This window comes from Phascolarctos cinereus, unplaced genomic scaffold (assembly GCF_003287225.1).
Source record: "Phascolarctos cinereus isolate Bilbo 61053 unplaced genomic scaffold, phaCin_HiC Scaffold_5;HRSCAF=322, whole genome shotgun sequence".
NCBI lineage: Eukaryota > Metazoa > Chordata > Mammalia > Diprotodontia > Phascolarctidae > Phascolarctos > Phascolarctos cinereus.
In genome coordinates this window covers 459,007,529-459,025,833 of record NW_027555958.1, presented here as the reverse complement: position 1 = coordinate 459,025,833, position 18,305 = coordinate 459,007,529, and positions in this window count along the sequence as shown.

Genomic DNA, 18,305 nt, shown 5'->3' with positions numbered 1-18,305 from the left:
GTTCTCCTGTTTCTGCCCACTTCTCTCCATATCAGTTCATAAGGTCTTCCTACTTTCCTCTGAAACTGCCCATTTCATCATTTCTTATGAGACAATAATATTCTGTTACATTCATATGCCCTGATTAATTTAGCAGCTCCTCAATGGATGGGGCCTCCTTTACTTTACAGTTTTTTGCTCCTAAGACAAGACAAAAAGCACACACATTTTCCAGGTGACATTTGTGTGATTCATATTATAAGGATTATTTTAGCTGTGAAAAGTAATTATAAGATCACAGGATTTAATGTTACAAGGGATCTTTGAGCATAGGATGGCAGAGCTGGGAAGTGTCTTAGAACAAAGAATGTCAGCACAGAACCATACCTCAGGCCAGAGGATGTCAGAACTATATGGAGATGGACACAGGATATCATCTAGTTCAGACCTCTCATTTTACAGAAGAGGAAACTGAGGTCTGAGAAGATTATAGAATTTATCCAAGATCAATCTAATCATACCATTCTATCCATCAGTCCATTTTCTATATAGTTTCTCAGTTTCTCAATCAATATTTTTTCCCGAAACACGTCTTCATCACTGTTACTTAAAAAGTTTTTGAAAGCCCAGACCACCAATTTTCCAGCCTCCTTGCTCAATCCCAAAGATCTTCATATTAGCAATACTAATGAGATTAATCTTATTCCTTAACTAGCCCTATCTTTTTTGTTAGTTTGATTTAAAAGTCCTTCCTTCTCTTTTCCTTTTTTCTATTCCTGTCTCTTTTGTATTGGAAATCCTCCTCCTCCACCAAGACCTACATCAAGCTTTCATTCAAATCTTCCGTGCAGCCTTCCTCGACCAAGCCAACCTCCTCTCCCTCTCAATAATGTATCTTGTTTTCTGAAGCTACAGATATAGACTGCCAAACATAATTTAGCTCATAATAACATGATGTTTCTAATGACTTACTATGGCTAGCCATATCTCCTCAATTTGGTTATAAACTCCATCTGGTCATGAGCCATATTCCTAGCACAATGCTGAACGCACAGTAAGTATTCGACAGACACTTGATGTATTCCCTAGACTTCTTTGCCCATGAAGAGATATAGGGAGATATTAACCTTTGTTGAAAAATGTCTTACCCATTCTCCAGTTAATTAGCAGATTTCTTCCCTGTGCTTATTGATAAACCATACTCTTTTTGTTCTCCCCACATGATTTTAATAGGTCTCCTATCAGTTTCTTCATCAGAAAAAACATCTACATAAATACTCCTTCTGTCTACCTGAGGCTTGGGTAAGATTACAGTTGTGAAAGCATTAGAAATGAAATGTGTGATACCAATGGCAAGGGTGATGGTTGTTCTCCCTCTTGCATCCTGGGTATTTTCTATGAATCTGTTATTTGATCATGTTATATGTTAGACAAAACAAACCAAAATGAACTTGTGTGCCATGGGTTCCAAGGATAAGGAGGGGACTGCCCTGCTGTCTTCTGCCTTGGTCCAGCCACACTGGCAGTGTTATGTTCAGTTTTATGAACTGCAGTTCAAGAAGGACATTGACAAGTTGATAAGTATCTAGAGAAAGGAATTCAGAATGGAGAAGAACTTTGAGCCAATGAAAACTGGTTGAAGGAACTGGGAAATAAAGTATAGCCAGAAAAAAGTGCATGCATTTATGTGTGTGTGTGTGTGTGTGTGTGTGTGTGTGTGTGTGTGTGTGTGTGTGTGTAGGAGACAGAACATGATAGCTTTCTTCACTTATTTGAAAGGCTGCTGTGAGCAAAAGATCAGACTACTTCTGTTGGGCTCCAGATTGTAGGACCAGGCAAAATGGGTAGAAGTTACAAAAGGACCAATTTAGGTTGAATATCCCAGCAAATCAACTTGTCAAAAAATGAGATGGTCTTCAATGAGAAGTAATGCATTCCCTTCCTTGAATTTCTTTAAGCGGAAGCTCGATGACCCTTTCCCTGGCATGTTGGGGTGAAGATTCCTTTGGGTACCTTGGATGAGTTTACATGGCTACTGAAGTCTCTTCTAAATCTCAAATTTTGTGGTGTTGTGACTTCATCTGCTTAGATGTTTTCTGCATCAATGAATATTACGAATCCTAGCCTTCTGATCTTAGCCACATTTTCCCATCAGCCCTCTATAGTCTGCTAGTAGCCTTCTTTTTCTTCATCCAAACCACAAATGTATTAAGTACCTACTACATGCCAGCTACTATGATAAGTAGTTGGAGATACAGATATAAAAATGAACTAGGCACTATTCCTAAGAAGCATAGCCTTTGTCCGGCCCACTGGAGCCCTAGCAATGATAATAATGACTCAGATTCCTGTGGATTTTTCAGATGTTCCAAGGGTTTTCCACAGATGACTCTGGGGGTGGGGGTGGGCAGCACAAGTATTGTCCTCATTGCACAGACAAGGAATCTAAGATTCAGGGAGGTTAAGGAGCACATACAGAGTTGGTGCCTGAGGTCGTCTTTGAATACACATTTTTCCTCTCTCTAGGTGAAGTGCTCTTTTTATCAAATCACACTGTTCTCCAGCTTGGTCCAGTGGATAAACAATGTTGATGTTTCAAAGATCTTCGACCTCAATGATGTGAATATTCCCTCCACCTGAGTGTGCTATGTCCCTTTGCTTTTCAGAAGGCAGTCTTTGTGAGTTGTTATGGGTGGAAAGAAAACCATGCAACCGTCCATTGATTAGCTTCTCTACACTTAGCTGTATGAAATGTACCCCTGGGGTTCATATAGCTCAGTGATGATGAAGTCTTTGATGATGCTAGTGCTACTACATCACCCCAAATTTGCAAATGAGGAAACAAGTTCAGAGAAAGGATATGAATTGTCCAAGGTTACACTACAGTTTTCTTACTCTAAAGTTTATACATCAATCCCTTTTCCTTAAATTCTCTTCTATTCCCTTCTCCCTTTCCCTTTCCCTCTTTCCTCTTCACTTTCTCCCATTATATCTTTCTCCTTTCTTTATCTTCTTCCCCCTTTTTCTTACTCCCCTCTCCAATTCCCTGTTTCCCTTCCTTTTCCTTTTTTCTCTTCCTCTTTCCCTCTTTCCTTTTCCTTTTCCCCTTACCTTCTCTCCTTCCCATTCCCTCCATCCCTTTTCCCCTTCTTTTTTCCAGATAGTAAAAAAGGGGGTGGCCTGGGTTTGGAGACCAGACAATCCTATCTGTACCATTCGTGTGATCTCAGACAAAAAGGTGTTCCCATACCTGGAGTTCAGTTTCCTTATTTGTAAGGTGAAGCTATTGAACTGCAACGTCTCTAAGGCCTCTTTCACTTCTGAATTCCAAAGAGTGCTACCATGGATGGGAGATGCTGAGCAGTGTAGAGAATGAGTGGGGCTGTCTCTGTATGATTGGGAAGGCTTCAGAACACCAGGCTGCTGGTTCAGGCAGCTGGCTTCAAACACTTGTGGACTGGTTAATTACATGCTTAGGATTTGGTCTTTGTGAGATGCTTACCTGTTACAGCCGCTAGGTGAAATGATCTTCCATTTGCCAGCCTGAGATTTCCATCCAATTAAAATAAGTGTGGTTTTTGTCCTTACATACAAACTCCAGAGTCTCCTCTTCCCTCCCCCCTCCCACAAACACTCTCCTTCCTCCACACTGATTCACAGCAGCCAAGATCAAAGGAAATATTGTTAAAACTGGAGATAAAAAAGCAGCCAGGCTGCCTTTGATGTCAGCCAGCACTGGGCAATCTGGGCCCCATCCTACCTTTGCTGCTGGTGCAATTTTCAGGCATGAGATCGTGTGTAGGTAATTGTTTCTCCCTCCCAAATGCCACTATTATTTTTGTGTAGCTATAAATTTTCATTTGGCTAAATAAACCTTTCCTGGATGCCCCCAGCTGATGCCAGGTCTGGAACTCGAGGCAGTTTTCTGCCATGGCTCAATGTTTGCACGGAAACAGAGCACAGGGAGGCAGGAAGCCCTCCCAAAGGGCTATTATATGTTGGAGGCTCCCCCCCAACCCCTGCCTTTTGTCGAGGCAGTGTCATTTCTACTTCATAAATACTGAAAGGGCGACCACTGGGCAATGTGAATATACATCTCATTCACCTTGGAAATGAAGGCAGCTGCTTGGCCACTGATGACTCCCTTTGTCTGAAGGAGCCAATATCATTCCAATGGCTTTGCAGGAAGCAAAGTCAGAGTTTAAAGGATTCCATTATACCCCATCTCCCTTTCATTATGTTTTCATTTACAAGGTGAAAGAGGTCTTCATGCTCTGTACCCTAGCTCTGTCCTCCAGCAAAGCTTCCTCCTTCACAGTGATATAGCTGAGCCAAAAGCCCTGAGCTCAAGTTCAAAGTTCAAGCTCAGAATTAGCCCTGTGATTGTTTGCAGGTTCCTTAACCTCTCTAAGCCTCAGCTGTGAAGTGGGAAGACTAATACTTTTACTACTTGCTTCCCAGGGTGAAGAAAATGTTTGATAAATCTTTGAGTCTTAGGGAAATGTGGAGTTGTTATCTACCCCACCACCACTACCGCCAAAGAAAGCCTTCTCCCTCGGTATACTGCACCTTTCTCTCTTGTCCATGGAGTATTTCAAATATAGTATCTTATTTGATCCTTAAAGCTAGTAGAGATATTTCTTCTTCTTCTTCTTCTTCTTCTTCTTCTTCTTCTTCTTCTTCTTCTTCTTCTTCTTCTTCTTCTTCTTCTTCTTCTTCTTCTTCTTCTTCTTCTTCTTCTCTCCTCCTTCTTCTTCTTCTTCTTCTTCTCCTTCTCCTTCTTCTTCTTCTTCTTCTTCTTCTTCTTCTTCTTCTTCTCCTCCTTCTTCTTCTTCTCCTTCTCCTTCTCCTTCTCCTTCTCCTTCTCCTTCTCCTCCTCCTCCTCCTCCTCCTCCTCCTCCTCCTCCTCCTCCTCCTCCTCCTCCTCCTCCTCCTCCTTCTCAAATGAGGTAACTGTAGGAGGTAAGAGAGGTTTAGGGGACTTGTATAAAGTCACACAGCTAAGTCGTGGGAGAGGTTGGATTTAGACCTTGAGACATTTCCAGTGTGGCAGTATAGTAGAGGCATCCTGTGAAACAAAGAAGCATCATGTGGAAACAGAAGGGGAGTGATAGGTTTATCTTTAATTCCCTTTTGGCCCCAGATCTTAGGCTCCTGTAACATTTTCAAAGTAGCAGGGACTTGTCAGCAATCAGGTAACCAGTTGACAGGTGGGTAGGTGAGGCAGTGGATAGAGACTTGGACTTGGAGTCAGAAAGACCTGAGTTCAAATCCAGCCACAGACACTTACTAACTATGTGGCCCTGGGTAAGTCACTTTACCTCTACCTGCCTGTTTCCTCATCTGTAAAATGGGGATAATACTATCACTTACTTCCTAAGATTGTTGTGAGGATGAAATGGCATATTTGTTAAGTGTCATGTAATACCCTCCCTAAAGTGCTATGTAAATGACAGCTATCATTGCTATCATCATCAAAAATATTTATTAAGCACCTGCTGCTAGGTGTCAGATGTTGTTCTAAGCAGTTGGGATACAATGACATAGAGCCTACCCTCAAGGAGCTCCCAGTCTAATGGTAATGACTCTGAGATGATAGAGTAGAAAGATTATCAGAGAGCTATTCAGAAGCCATGAGATTGATTTCTGGTGCTTGGATGGGGCCTTGACACCAGAGTCACAGGAGCTGGGTTTAAATCCTGCCTTTCAAATTTTGTGACCATGGGCTAGGCCATTAACCATTCCGGACCTCATTTTATCCTTTCTGAGAAGATGAGGGGATTGGACTTGGTGGGCTTTGGGATTCCTTCTCCTTTTCTCTCTATGATCCTTAGTTACCTTCTCTGGGCCTCAGTTTATTTATCTATAATATGATGGTGATAATTTTTGTCCTTCCTACCTAATTAACTCTGTAAAGGTTAAAATCCCATATAAATAGAGTGTGGCTCAGTGAATAGAACACCGGACGTGGAGGCAGGAAGGCCTAGGTTTGAATTATTAGCTGAGTGACTATGGGCAAATCATTTAACCTCTTTGAGACTTTAAGCCTGGAAAATAGGTACCTAGGTCACATAGTTGTCATGAGATTCTGTGTTTATGGCCTTTTACACATTCTGTGCTGTTGGGTCAATGTCAGCTATTGTTAATAATATCACCATTAATCATTAAGTTATCATTAACCAGCAGAGCTAAGCCCAAAAGTCCTGTCTTCTTTGGCTTGTCCATAAGGCTGGCCCTGAGAGGGAGATTTCATAGCTGGCATACTTCATGTATAAAAACACTCACTCTTTAAAAAAAAAATCTATGACAATTTGGTGATTTTTAGAAAGCATTCGTTAAGGGTTTTCCAACTGGACATTTGACGCTGAGACTGTGGCTTAAGTAACATTCAGCAGCACTGCTCAAAGGGCTTGCTAATGAATTCCTGCTTTAGACCCCCTGTTTGTAACAGGATGTAATGAGAGTGATGATGCCGCCACATGCAGAGTAGCCTTGGAAAATAATGACTTATCTTGGTTTAATTAAAAACATTTTAATATATCTCTGAAAAATACCGAGCAACAGGCAAAAAAGGAAATGGGGGGAGGGTCAGAGATGTGCTGCAAGGCATCTTTCCACCTCGCTATCAAGGGAAATTTGAGGGATTTCTCTTTAAAGGGCACTGCTTCTCAACTATATTTTGTAATAAAACCTTATTCCATCGGTGCTGCGATCTCATTAATGTAGGCATTCTCTCCAACAATGCAGATCGTGGTCTATCCATGGCTGCCCATGGCCTGTGGAATATATTCCAGGATTCTTAATTGCTGGAAGGGATCCGGGTGGTGTTCTCCTTGTACAATCATAGATTTGGAACTGGACTAAATCTCAGAGGTCATCAAGTCCACAGAGACCCAGGAAAGTAAAATGATTGTCCAGAGACACACAGGTTGCAACTAGAAGAGGTTCTAATCCAGGACCCTTGACTCTGAAGCCATTCTTCTCCTCTTACTACATTGCCTCCTTCATAACCACATCTCAATAAAAATTAGCTGGAATTTATTTATCATTTTAAGGTATGCAAAGTACTTTCCATATGTTATCTCATTTGATTATCAAAATAACCCTGGGAGATAGGGGCTGTGATTAAGCCCAAGGAAAGATGAAGCAGACAGAGATTAAGAGTGGCAGAGTTAGTGTCTGAGGCAGGATTTGAATTTAGCTCTTTCTGACTTCTCAGTCCACTGGAGAAGGAGATGACAAGCCACTCCAGTGTCGTTGTCAAGAAAGCCCCGTGGACAAGATGGTCAGATGCAACTGACTGACTGAGCAATAACAGTAACTTTTTGATTCCAAGCCCAGCACTGTGGCCACCAAGCCCTCTTAGTCGTTCTTATGAGGAGGATACCAAGATGTTGTCACATACTAACAGGTGCAATTTCAGTCCCCATTTCACAGATGAGGAAACTGAGTCACTGAGTGTTAAGTGACTTGCCCATGGTCACATAGATAGTAAGTATCTGTGGCTGGATCCAACTCCAAGTCCTGTGATGTATCCACTGTCCCATGGAGCTAGCTGCCTGTCTGACTGACTGAGCGACTGAGTCCCTGACTGTTGACAAGTCCCTCTTGATGCCGTGAGAATGTCATGGTAGTACTTGGGCTTTAACCTCAGTCATCTCTTTTTAAAATTTAATTTATTGTCAATTCAGGGAACCAAAAGAGTACTTCTATAATACAGCACAATAGAAAAAGATGATTGTACATGAAACTGCAAAGCTGCTACGTACAACTTGTTGTGCCCTCCAAACATGTAGCAAAGTTATCATGTAAATGTCTTTTTTTCTTCCCTCTCCCTCTTGATCTCACCACCTAGAATAGCACCTAGTTCCTCGAGAACAAGGTTTGTCTTTTACCTTTCTCTACATCCCCTAGCACTCAGAAGGGTATCCTGGCACATAGTAGGCATTTAATAAATGTTTGCTTACAGACTTACACATAGTAGGGACTTAATAAATGTTCATTGAATGATTAACCAGCTCATCTCCCCCCCCCTTTTGATTATATATTTATTTGATGATTTAATTTACTCCTGTTCTTCAACTTGGAGAATTCACTTGACCTCTCTTGGCTTCCTTATATGTAAAATGAAAGGATAGTCTAAATGATACTTCAATGTGTATCTTACTCTAAACCCATGATTCTATGTGCTCCTTACTAAGGCTATATAGACAAAGCCAAAAAATCCCTGTCCTCAAAAAGCTTATAATCTGTTGGAGACGCAAAGCTTTTGACCAGATAAGTATATACATGATAATCAGAGGAGGAAGGAAAGAATTTTCACAACTGAGGAGATCAGGAGAGGCTCCCATAGGAGAGGAAATCTAGAGATTCTACGAGGCAGAGGGGAGTAGGGAGGATATTCTAGATACAGTGGATAGTCAGTGTAATGGCATAAAGGTAGAAGATGGGGGAGGGGCTAAGGAAAACACTTTAGAGGCCTTGCATAAATGTCAATTACTTTATGATTAATATTGCTAATTGAAAATTGCCTCAGGGCTGGCTTACCTTGTGGCTATAAGGAACGGGAAGCGTTGGAGAAGAGAAGAGAGAGAATATTTAGCCTTGCCTGTCTAAGTAATCCCTTGGGCTTGAAGACAATCAGAAAAATGAGGAGATCCTCCCCATGAGCTCTTCTCACAACACCTTTCCTTTGCCCCTTCTCACACCACTGGCTTGCTGGGATGTTTTTCCTCCACTCTGGCCCAGGGATTGAAATGACTGAAAAGCTAAGGGAAGAGAGGCAGTATGAGCTCAGCACAAGGGAGGGAGTCTTTCTTTCTCCCTTTGGAGATGCCAACACAACCTCTTCCCAAGAAGGGGCTGGTGGAATATGAACCTAAGGCTGAAATCAAACCATCTTGTAACACAGTGAGACATTCTTAAGCAAGATCTATAGGATTTTAGAGCCGGCTGAGGTGCTTTGAGGAGAGACAGCCTGGTATAGAGAACAGTATGCTGGCCTCAAAGAGAGAAGTACTTGGGTTTGAATCCAGCCTCAAATACATATTAACTACATGACTATGGCAAGTGTAATATTTTCTGCCAAAATTCTCAGATTATGAAAAGGATCATTAATGAAGGTCCTTCTAGAGAAGGAAGCAATAATAAAGGTGATCATATAGAAGAGAGATAGATGGATGAATGAATAGATAAAGAGATACACAAATAAATACATTTATAGATACTAGGTTCCAGGAACTGTACTAAGCTTTGGGGATACAAATACAAGCAAAAAAGAAAAGATAGCCTCTACCGTGATGGAGCGTACATTTTAATTAGGAACATGACACATAAAGACAACTGAGAAGGATCCCTATGTGGGGGCAAGGTGGACTCATCTGGAGAGTTGGGAGCAGAGCTAGAACAGAATGAGCATGGAGGGTCTAGGCACATCCCAAAATGGTGATCCTGGGCAGGAACTCACCAAATGGGGAAGGGACCTTAAAGTTGGAGGCATCTCTAGGGTGAGGAGGCTGCTGGGAAAGAATGATTAGATGTGTTCTGTTTGATCCAAAAGGGAAGAAAAGAGAAAAAAATGACAGAAATTTCAAAAAGGCTAATGGGCTTGGTTTCAACTCAAACCTCTAACCATTAGTGGACTGGGCTGCTTTAGAGCAAGGCTTCCTTACCTGGGGTCAACACATAGATGTCAAGGGGGTCCATGAACTTGGATGGGAAAAACAACATCTTCATTTTAGTATAATTGTATTTTTAAGCCTATGTATTAAAATCTATTATTCTGAGAAAGTATCCCTACATTATACCAGACTGCCTCAGTGGTCTATAACACAACAAAGGTCAAGAGCCACAGTTCTAGAAGTAATGGGTTTCCCTCCATTGGAGGTCTTCAAACAGAGGCTGGAAGATCACTTGATGGTTATGTCATGGTGGTGATTCTTTACAAGTAGGGGTTAAATAAACAGAGCACTGGGCCTGGGGTCAGGAAGACTTCTCTTCCTGAGTTCAAATCTGGCCTCAGACACTTATTACCTGTGAAACCCTGGGCAAATCACTTCACCCTGTTTGCCTCAGTTTCCTCATCTATAAAACAAATTGGAGAAGGAAATGGCAAACCACTTTAGTATCTCTGCCAAGAAAACCTCAAATGGGTCATGGAGAATCATACACTTAAAAACTTAAAAACAGCCCAATGACAACAACAGGGATTAGATAAGGTGACCATTGAAGTCCTGCACAAATCTGAAATTTTTTGATTCTGTGAATCCATAATAATAATAATAGTAGTAGTAATAGTAATGATATTTACATAGATTTCTAAGATTTGCAAAGTGATTTAAAATATTATCTCATTTGATCCTCATAGCAACTCAAAGGAGATAGGTGCTGTTATCCACACTTAACAGATGAGGAACCTAAAATAGACAAAAATGAAGTGACTTGTCCAGTAACACACATATTAAATGTCCAAAGTAAGATTTGAACTCATGTCTTCCTGAAGGTCTAATGAGTCACTGAAGACCCTGGCAGTCTTTCAATATGGTTTCGTCAAGAACACATCATTCCAGACTAGCTCTGTTTCCTTTTACAGATTGCCTAGATTGGCAGAACAAAGAAATGGTATTTCTGTAGCAGTGTGGCTTTTTAAATTCTATTTTAGTGAAAAACATGTAATATGTAGGCTAGACAGTAGCTCATTTCAGTGAACTAGAGACTCATTGACTAGTTGGACCCAAAGAGTTAGTTTTTAATCAGTTAATACTGAATGATTTGATATTCCCTTGAAAGGAGGTTCCTAGTGGAGTAGCCAAGGCAGATGCCTGAACCTCAACTGTTAAACATTGGAATCATTTACTTGGATGAAGGCACAGATTGCATTCCTATAGAATTTGCAGATGATACGAAGATTGTAGAGAGAGTGAACCCAGTAGAAGACAGTCAGGATCCCCAGTGGTCTTGCCATGTACATCACAAGTAACGAGGTAAAATCGGACAGAAGAAATGGCAAGTCTTACATGTGGTATTTGGGTTTTCAAAAATCAACTTTACAATTAGAAAATGGGAGAGTCGTGTGAGCAAGCAGCAGTATCTGAACATTAGGTGAAAGGTTTAGTCGACTCTAAGCTCAGTATGAAATCAACAGTATGATACTGCAGCCCTAAACCCCTTACCCTTGAATCCTTAGACCACAAATCACATTAAGAGAGCCTTAGGGTACAGGACCCAGGGAGCCAATGGTCTTGCTGTGCTCTGTCCTGTTCAGCCCACTTCTGTCTCCACATTGACTTCTAGTGAGGAAGGCATTCCACTTTGGGATAGCTCTAATTGTTAGATAGCTGTCCCTGACATCATGTTTTGACTCTATTTACCCCTTTGCAACTTACATCTATTTCTCCTGGTCTTTTCCTCTAGGGCCAAAGAACCTAGAGGCCAATCTGTCCTCTACTTGTCATACCTTCTGTATCTAAAACAGACCTTTCCTGGTCTCCCTTGAACTGCAGCACTCCCCTCCCCCTTTGGTTTTTTCTTCTCTAGTTGAAACATGGCCAGTTCCTTCATCTGATCCTTATAGAATTTGGACTTCTCCATCCTGGTTTCCGCCTTCTGGACAGTGTCCAGTCCATTAATGTCATTCCAAAAAATGTGACAGTTGCAGGAAGAATGCACAGAATAAAAAATGAATATTGTTTATTTTTATAAATCTCTTGCAGAGGCAATCTTTATTATCGCTAGGAAATTAGGGAAATTTTTTTGCCTCTTGTATGTGTGTATTCTCATTTATGGTTATGACAGAGGGAAAGGGAGAGAGAATATATAATATATACATATCTATAGATTCATATCTCTGTCTGTCTCTACAAATGTACATATATCTCTGTGTGTGTGTTTATATGTGCCAGAACTGAATACAATACTCTATGCATGGACTAACCAGGGCACACCTCCAGCTATTGTCTCTCTGGTCCTTAGACAATATTCCTGTCTTTAACATTCTGTAGTTTAACATTCCCCTTGTCTAAGGTTGTTTCCCAAGGGAATAGGAGGGAGTGAAATCCTTAATATAAGGAAATGAATGGCTAATAGTAGAAATCCAGTCATGGAGGGGAATGTTGGGGGGAGACTTCTTAGAGCATCTCAAATTATAGCTGTCATTTGGCCCCCAGTATCACATATGTGTAAAGATAGCGATCCTTCAGATCAAACCCTCCTGGAGGAAGGAGAGATGCACAGGATTTTTAGAGAATCACTGCGTTTTAGAACTAGAAGGGACCTTTGAGGTTGTATAGTCCAACTTCCTTTTAGATGAGGAAAACTGAAACCCAGAGAGAAATGACCTACCCAAGGTTACCTAGCCAACAGGGAGAGAATTTCTACAAGGATTTTCTGCTTTCAGGTCTAAATTGTTGGGAAAACACTGCTGGTGTTTGTTTGCTTTGTAGATTCCCCTTGAATTATCTGTGCTTCTCTCCCTACCATTAACCCCAGTGTAGCATCACGAACAGCAGGCATTACCTTGGCAAGGTTACAGGATAAACTTGCTGCTTTTCAGGACATCTGCATCCATTAGAACCTTTTGTTTCAGTCCCTTGGGGATAATCTTTGGAAAACACATCTGTTATCTCTGGTGCTTACCTTGCTGGGATTATGCTTCCTCCTGGGGAGGGAGAAATTGGTTAGAATGACTTAAGGTAATGGTTTTCAAAATTTTGGAAGTCACAGAACCTTTATATCAAAACAAAACAAAAGAGAACCTTGGGTAAAGTTGTAATCGGATATTATTATTTGCATGGACATATATGTGCATATGGACATGTATATATATAGAATTATGGAAAATTCTAGCTGGAATGAACTTTGGCATTCAAGGGATGCAATAGAAGGTAGTGGGAATCTGTGGTCAGAGGACCTACCTGGGTTCAAATATGGTCTCAATCACTTGCTTTCAGTGTGACCTTGGGAAAGTCCACTTCCTGTCCTCCTTTCCCTCGAGTCTTTTTTCTCCCATAAGGAAGGAAATTAGGCTGGCTGATAGCTAAGGTCCTTTGCATTTCTTCATTTTCTATCTTCTCCAAACCCAGCATCCTTCCTATGAAACAAGTGGTCCGAAAGTATGGCTAATTTTGCTGCCATTGGTCCAAATTAAGGATATGTGTCTGCATTAATAATAATGATGTAGCTGTTACAGTACCAATGTTGGGGATGACTCCTTGCTGGGGTTTTAAGCAGATTTCTCTTGCTCCATAGTGTTTCTAACTGCAAAGTGAGTAAAAAGGAAAAGAAAAGAAAAGTCACCCCTTTTTTGCCAATAGGTGGCAACACTTTTACCCTTTCTTGGTTGGTTTCTAATTGCATGCACATGAGAATGAATGTGCTGCTGCTAGGTGAAAATGAGTGTCATTTGGAGGAAGAAAGAGAGAAATAAATTAGATGCAACAGAAACACAGAACCTCATAATGATATAAGGCTCTGTGCATCAGACAGGAGAGTGGACAGAGAAACCTCTCAAGTTGCTTCCAGCTCTGATAGTCTCATAATAATAATAATAATAATAATAATAGCAATAGTGCCAATTATAATAACAATGCTAGCACCAATATGGTGCCTTACAGCTTGCAAGAGTTTTATGTAACTTTTCTTATCTGATCTGTACAAAACCTTGTGAGGTTGGTACTATGCTGTTTAATGATGAGGAAACTGAGGCCGACAGAGGTAAAGTTATTTTTCCAGGATCATGCAACTAGTAAGGGTCTGAGGCATGATTTGAAATTAAGTCTTCCTGACTCTAAGTCTTGTGTTCTTATCCGATGTACCAGCTAGCTTCCTCATAATAGAAATACGTACTTAGAAGGTACCTTAGAGGTCCAGTAAGAGGAGCAGAAGAGGAAGGGGAAAAGCATTTATAAACACCTACTGTACACTGTGCTAAGTGCCTTTTTACAAATATTATCTCATTTGATCTTCACAACAACCCTGCAGAATAGGTGCTGTTATTATCCCCATTTTACAATTGAGGAAACTGAGGTACAAAGAGTTTAAGAAAGTTGCCCAGGGTTTTACAGCTAGTAAGTATATGATGTCTGATTTGAACTCAGGACTTCCTGGCTCCAGGTTTAAGACTTATCTATTATGCCACCAACTATCTCTGTATTTGGACCAATTCTTATGCAAATCTATGTATAGCATCTTTACGACTGGTTAACTAAAGTCTTCTTCAAGAGTTGTAGTGAATGTGTTTCCTTGCATCATGAGGCTACCCATTTTATTCCTGAACAATTCAGATGGTTAGGAAGTTATGTTGAGCAGCAATCTGCTGCTCCTGGTCTGGCTCATCGAAGCCAGACAGAACAAACCTTTCACAAAACAAACAAAACCCCTCTTCTTTAATGTCTTTTGTGTCTCTAGTGATTCACTCCCCCCACCCCCGCCTTTTTCTTCTAAGTCATGTGCTTCCACAAATACTGAAGTGCTTGGTATGATATAGTTTAGATAAGACAGGGGCCTGCTCTCATGGAGATTACAGTTCAGCATGAGGACTTGACATGTAGACATGCTACATAATAAAAAGTGATGAATGATTTCAGTAGGTAATAATTCAAATTTATATGACATTCTGAGTTCTGCAAAGTGCTTTCTTCACCCTAGCCTTGCAAGGTGGGGTGATGTGGGCATTGTTATTCTCATTTCACAGATAAAGAAATTGAGAGATGAAGGATTTTAGTCACAGACAGTAACTGTCTGAGAGGATTTAGGTCTGGATACTTTGGCTTTAATACCTGTAACCTGAATAGAATGACACATGAAATCCAAGGTGGGCATGGAGGAGTAGTTTGGTGGTGAAGAATCACTTCTAATTGGTGGAATCAGGAAAAAGGTTCAATGAGACTGACATTTAATCTGGTCTTGAGGGATGGGTAAGAATTTAATAGACTGTGTGTAAGGAGGAGAAGGATATGCCAGGCACCTTGAACAGTGTGGACAAAGGCATGGAGGTAAGAAAACACTAGATGTACAGGAGATATCAACTCATTTACCATCATAGACTCTCAGATTTGGAAAGAAGCCCAGAGGCCATCTACTCCATGCTATGCTTCACCTGGAATCCTCTCTAAAGCATCCCTTACAAACCTCATCCAATCTCTACTTGAAACCCTCTAGTAATGGAAACCCCACTACCCCCCACAGCAGTTCATTATGCTTTTGAACAGCTCCAATTGCTAAGTATCCTATGGCATAATCTGGAAGCATGATGCTAACAGGCTGGGATTAGAGTCATAAAAATCTAAATTCAAATCCCTCATCTACGCTCTCTGGGATCCTGGGGCTTCAGGAAACTTCTCTAGGACTTATCTACTTGAATGTAGGTTTTTTGTGATCCGTATTGGGCAAGAAGTTCTCAAGCTGAAATTCTCCCTATTGACAAAATCACAGATCTTTTAGGACAGGGGTGGGAAACCTGCAGCTTCAAGGCCACATGTGGCCCTATAGGCCCTCAAGCATGGCCCTTTGACTGAACCCAAACTTCACAGAACAAATCCCCTTAATGAAAGAATTTGTTCTGTAAAACCTGGACTCAGTTAAAAGACCACAGCTGAGGACCTAGAAGGCCACATGTGGCCTCGAGGCCCTAGGTTCCCCATTCCCATCTTAGGCATTTTGATCCTATGATCTTAAGACCCTGTCATGCTGCTCTTTTAGTGCAGAGGTGTCAAACAGGTGGCCTCTGGGGCAGTGGGCACACAACCGAGACAAGGGGACTTTGTAGTTGTCTAAGTCAATATGTGGTCTGCAGGGATTGTTTTTATTTGAATTTGTCATCACTGCTTTAGAGTATTAATATCCTTCCTACATACAGTTCCCAGAACTGATAATAATACTCCACATACAGTCTAATCAGAACAGAGATATGCTTCTGTGTCTATGACAAGCACCCCTCCTACCCTGGTCTACTTTGAACATGCCCTTGGCTAGCTATACTAACCTCTGTCTTGTATTTGTGACATTTGTCTTTTGAATCCAAGTCTAAGAACTTACATTTATCCTGATTGTGTTTCACTTTTATAAATTCAGGTCATTTTTCATGCCAATTGAGGTTCATTCATCCATTCATCCCTCCATCCCTCTGTCTCTCTATTCATCCATCTATCCATCCATTCATCTATCTATCTATCTATCTATCTATCTATCTATCTATCTATCTATCTATCTATCTATCTATCTATCGGTCTATCTATCCATCTATCTATCCATCTATCTATCTATCTATCTATCTATCTATCTGTCTGTCTGTCTGTCTGTCTGTCTGTCTGTCTGTCTGTCTGTCTATCTATCCATCTATCTATCTATCCATCTATCCATTCATTCATCTATCCATCCATCTATCCATCCATCTATCCATCCATCTATCTATCCATCTATCTATCCATCCATCTATCTATCTATCTATCTATCTATCTATCTATCTATCTATCTATCTATCTATCTATCTATCTATCCATCCATCCATCCATCCATCCATCCATCCATCCATCCATCCATCCATCCATCCATCCATCCATCTATCTATCTATCTATCTATCTATCTATCTATCTATCTATCTATCTATCTATCTATCTATCTATCCATCTTGCCTGACACTATCTTCTTGTGTTTTAGCTATCTCCTCCAACTTTTTAAATTTTCTTCTGTGTATTTGACATGCACAACTGGATCCAAGTCATTATTAAAGAAAAATTTGCCCAGCCTGGAGCTAAAGATAAATCCCTGTGGTCCTCCCCTGGAGACTCCCTCCTAAATTAAAATTGACCTGTAATGCCTACAGTTTCAGTCTGGTTATTCAACCAGTCCTGTATCTTCTTCAGTGCACCCAGTTCCATGCCATAGCTTGCCACGTTGTTCACAGGGAAAACATGAGAAACTTCATGAAATGTTTGTGGTGATTGAAGTTTGGCTGGAGTGTTAAATACACATTGTAGAGTCATTGAGAGAATGTGGAAGGGCAACACAGCACCTGAGTATGGAGGGTTTTCAATGTGAGGATTTAGATTTCTTTATGCCTAGGACTGTCCATCTTTCCTCAATGAGAAGACAGATGCTCTAAGATGCCTCCTAATTATAACAGTCCTCCCTCCTGCCCAAAGGTAAGGTGATCTGAGCTGCATTAAAGCTGGTGGAGTTTCCAGGAATAAAAGTGATCATCCCATGGTAACCTTGGATGGCTGGATCATACCTAGAGTGTTGTGTTAACTTCTTCTTCTTGTTCAATCATTTTTCAGCTGTGTCTGTCTCTTTGTGACTCCATTTGGGGTTTTCTTGGCAAAGATACTGAAGTAGTTTGCCATTTCCATTTCCAGCTCATTTTACAGATGAGGAAACTGAGGCAAACAGGGTTGTGTTTTGCTCAGTATCACACAACTAATTCCTGTCTGGGAGGGGATTTAAACCCAGATTTTTCTGACTCTAGGCCCAGTACCTTGCTTACTAGGCCATCTTGGAAATGGCCTTGAGTCCATGTCATATGAGTTTTGGTTGAAGGAAGGAAATAAGGTTATTTAGTCTGGAGAAGGGGAGACTCAAAGGTGATATAGGATCATAGGTCTAGGAGTAAAAAGGACCTTTGAGGACATCTAATCCTACCCCTTCACTTGACAGATGAAGAAACTGGCTCGTGAAGGTTAAATGACTTGTACGAGGTCACATAGGTAGTAAATATCAAAGGTGGAATTTGAAATCAAGTCTTCTGAAAGAAAAAAATAGAAAAATAGATACACATACACACACATACAGAGAGAGAGAGAGAGAGAGAGAGAGAGAGAGAGAGAGAGAGAGAGAGAGAGAGAGAGAGAGAGGGAGAGAGACAGAGACAGAGAGAGAGAGATTCAGATGGAGGAAGGGAGACAGAGAGAGCACTCATTCTTGGGCATAGTGGACAAAGCAGTGAATTTGGAAGCAGAAGACCTGGCCCTCTGTCCTGGCCTTGCCAGTTATTTGCTGTGTGGCCTGGAGTAAGGTACTTCCTCTTTGTGAGCCTCAGTGGCTTCCTCAGTGAAGTAGGGCAGAGAGACAAGATGGCTAGCCTTGGAGTCAGGAATTAATCAACTTATTGTCTATTATACTCCAGGTACTTCCAGATACTAGGAATACAAAGGCAGAAGTGAAACAGTCCCTTGCCCTCAAGGACTTCACCTTTTATTAGATAACTTCTATCTAGGAAGAGCAAGTGTTTAAGCCTGGCATTTGGAGGGCCTGGAAAATTGCTTAACTTAACTTGGAGACCCCAGGCATCTAAGACCATCAGCTACAGATACCAATCTGTAATGATTGAAGG